Source organism: Arachis duranensis, chromosome 4, assembly GCF_000817695.3.
Source record: "Arachis duranensis cultivar V14167 chromosome 4, aradu.V14167.gnm2.J7QH, whole genome shotgun sequence".
Classification (NCBI taxonomy): Eukaryota; Viridiplantae; Streptophyta; class Magnoliopsida; order Fabales; family Fabaceae; genus Arachis; species Arachis duranensis.
In genome coordinates this window covers 43,682,047-43,685,929 of record NC_029775.3, presented here as the reverse complement: position 1 = coordinate 43,685,929, position 3,883 = coordinate 43,682,047, and positions in this window count along the sequence as shown.

Sequence of the window (3,883 nt, the reverse complement as noted above, 5' to 3'; positions counted from 1 at the left end):
GAGGGAGCATTCCCACGTTTAAGCTCCAGTTTAACCTTAAACTGGAGCTTAAACGTGTTCAACTATTTTTCTACTCCAGGGTTTGCTTTCTCATTTCCACGTTTAAGCTCCAGTTTAAGGTTAAACTGGAGCTTAAACGTGTTCGACATTTCACACTCCTGGGTTGCTTTCTTCATTCCCACGTTTAAGCTCCAGTTTAAGGTTAAACTAGAGCTTAAACGTGTTCGACATTTCACCCTCCAGGAAGCATTTCCACGTTTAAGCTCCAGTTTAACCTTAAACTGGAGCTTAAACGTGTTCGACCCAATTTCTCCTCCAGGGTTACTTTCTTCGTTTCCACGTTTAAGCTTCAGTTTAACCTTAAACTGAAGCTTAAACGTGGAAACGAAGAAAGTAACTTAAACTGAAGCTTAAACGTGTTCGACATTTCACACTCCGTGTTTGTTTTCTTCCATTTCCACGTTTAAGCTTCAGTTTAACCTTAAACTGAAGCTTAAACTGCAACTTAAACGCCACTTTTTGAAAGGGTTTTTGGGCCAAAGATATTGTAGTTTAAGTTAGTATTTGAGCACAAACATTGACTTAAACATACTCTGGTATGAAACCCAAGTGAATATCATGGTTTATGGGATTGGGCCTGAATCTTAGGCTAGTTTCACTAGCATTTTTCTATTAGTTTTAGTTGTTTTATGCACTTTCTTGAGCTTAAAGTAACCAAGAATGGTTAAATGAATAACAAAGTAATGAACCATCCAAAGAGTATGATTTTGATGCAAATTTCATGAGTTTTTAGTTATATTACTTGAATGCTATGCATGGAAGAATTCTCATGAAATTTTGCAAGACTTTGATGCAGTTGTTTGGATGATTTCAGGGAAGAAGAGGCTGGGCAAGGAAGCAACAAAATCAATAAAGGAAGCTTGAATATCACATGTGGAGTTTAAGTTCTAGTTTAAGCTTAAACTAGAACTTAAACTCCACATGTGATATTCAAGCTTCCTTTATTGATTTTGTTGCTTCCTTGCCCAGCCTCTTCTTCCCTGAAATCATCCAAACAACTGCATCAAAGTCTTGCAAAATTTCATGAGAATTCTTCCATGCATAGCATTCAAGTAATATAACTAAAAACTCATGGAATTTGCATCAAAATCATACTGTTTGGATGGTTCATTGCTTTGTTATTCATTTAACCATTCTTGGTTACTTTAAGCTCAAGAAAGTGCATAAAACAACTAAAACTAACAGAAAAATGCTAATGAAACTAGCCTAAGATGCCTTGGCATCATTGAACATTTTCACTGAGAGGACGAGACTGTAGCCATTGACAACGGTGATGCCCAACATACAGCTTGCCATGGAAAGGAGTAAGAAGGATTGGATGAAGACAATAGAAAAGCAGAGAGACGGAAGGGACAAAGCATCTCCATATGCTTATCTGAAATTCTCACCAATGAATTACATAAGTATCTCTATCTTTATTTTATGCTTTATTCATAAATCATCTATAACCATTTGAATTCGCCTAACTGAGATTTACAAGGTGACCATAGCTTGCTTCATACCAACAATCTCCGTGGGATCGACCCTTACTCGCATAAGGTTTATTACTTGGACGACCCAATGCACTTTCTGGTTAGTTGTGCGAAGTTGTGATAAAGGGTTAAGATTGCAATTGAGCGTACCATGTTGATGGCGCCATTGATGATCACAATTTCGTGCACCATGTTTTTAGCGCCGCTGCTGGGGATTGTTTGAGTTTGGACAACTGACGGCTCATCTTGTTGCTTAGATTAGGTATTTTTCTTCAAAGTTTTTAAGAATGAATTCTAGAGTTTCATGATGATCTGTTGATGTCTGGCTGGCTGTGAAGCCATGTCTAATCTTATTGGACCGAGGTTTCAACTTATCATCACAAGAGCTTGTTGATTTCTATCAATTTTGCTGTTGAGAGCAATGATCTGCTGAGGCTTGGCTAGCCATTGGCCATGTCTAGTGTTTTGGACCGGAGCTTTCTTTGAAAGCTTGGCTGGCTGTGAAGCCATGTCTAATTCCTGGACCGGAGCTTTAGACTAACGTTGCATGATTCTTGGAATTCTTATTAAAAATTTTGAATCTCTTTATTTTCTTTTCTATATAATTTTCGAAAAATCCAAAAAAAATTACAAAATCATAAAAACCAAAAATATTTCTTGTTTGATTCTAGTGTCTTATTTTAAGTTTGGTGTCAATTGCATGTTTCTGTTCTTCTTGCATTTATCATGTGTCTTCAGTGATCTTCAAGTTGTTCTTGATGATTTACTTGCTCTGATCTTTAAATTCTCTTGTTTTGTGTGTTTTGTTGTTTCTCATATGCATTCTTAATTTGTTAGTGTCAGTAGTATACAAACTTCTAAGTTTGGTGTCTTGCATGCATTGTGTATTTGATTTTAGTTGCATTTTGATTTTTCCTTATCATTAAAAATCCAAAAAATTTTTAATTTGTGTCTTTTCAAGTCAATAATATAGAGAATTGAAGATTCAGAATATTCAGCAGAGGAATTACACAGAAAAAGCTGGCCGTTCAAAATGCCAGTGAAGAAGGAAAAATGGCGTTTAAACGCCAGCCAGGGTACCTGGCTGGGCGTTTAACACCCAAAAGGGTAGCATTTTGGGCGTTAAACGCCAGAATGTACACCATTTTGGGCGTTTAACGCCAAGATGGCACAAGAGGGAAGATTTTGTTTTCAATTCAAATATTTTTCAAGTTTTCATAATTTTTCAAAATCAAATCTTTTTCAAATCATATCTTTTCAATCATATATTTTCAAAATCAATTTCTTTCCAATTTCAAAAATACTTGCTGACAATTAATGATTTGATTCAACATTTCAAGTATGTTGCCTTTTCTGTTGAGAAAGGTTTAATGTTTGAATCATATCTTTTCTTGTTAGCCAAGTCATTGATTTTAAAAATCAAATCTTTTTAAATTGTTTTTCAATCATATCTTCTCAATCATATCTTTTTAAAACTATATATTTTCAATAATATCTTTTTAATCACATCTTTTTCAAAATAAGTTTTCAATCATATCTTTTTAATTTCTAATTTCAAAATCTTTTTCAAAAATCACTTTATCTCTTTCCGAATCATATTTTTTGAAAATCATTCTTCAATTTTTCAAAATGTTTTTAAAATATTTTTAAATTTATTTTCGAAAATTTCTTCCCCTCTTCTCACATCCTTCTATTTATGGACTAACATGTACAATTCGAACTCTATCTTTCTAAGTTCGAATTCTTCTACCTCTTCCTTCTATTTTTCTTTTCCTCTGACACCTCAAGGAATCTCTATACTGTGACATAGAGGATTCCATATTTTCTTGTTCACTTCTCTTTCATATGAGTAGGAGCAAAGACAAAAGCATTCTTGTTGAGGCTGACCCTGAACCTGAAAGGACCTTGAAGCAAAAGCTAAGAGAAGCTAAAGCACAACTCTCTTAAGAGGACCTAACAGAAATCTTCAAAGAAGAAGACATGGCAGCTGAAAACAACAATAATGCCAACAATGCAAGGAAGGTGCTGGGTGACTTTACTGCACCTACTCCCGACATTTATGGGAGAAGCATCTCTATCCCTGCCATTGGAGCAAACAACTTTGAGCTTAAGCCTCAATTAGTTTCTCTAATGCAACATAATTGCAAGTTCCATGGACTTCCATTGGAAGATCCTCATCAGTTTTTAGCTGAATTCTTACAAATCTGTGACACTGTTAAGACCAATGGGGTTAACCCTGAGGTCTACAGACTTATGCTATTCCCTTTTGCTGTAAGAGACAGAGCTAGGATATGGTTGGACTCACAACCTAAAGAAAGACTGAACTCTTGGGAAAAGCTAGTCAATGCCTT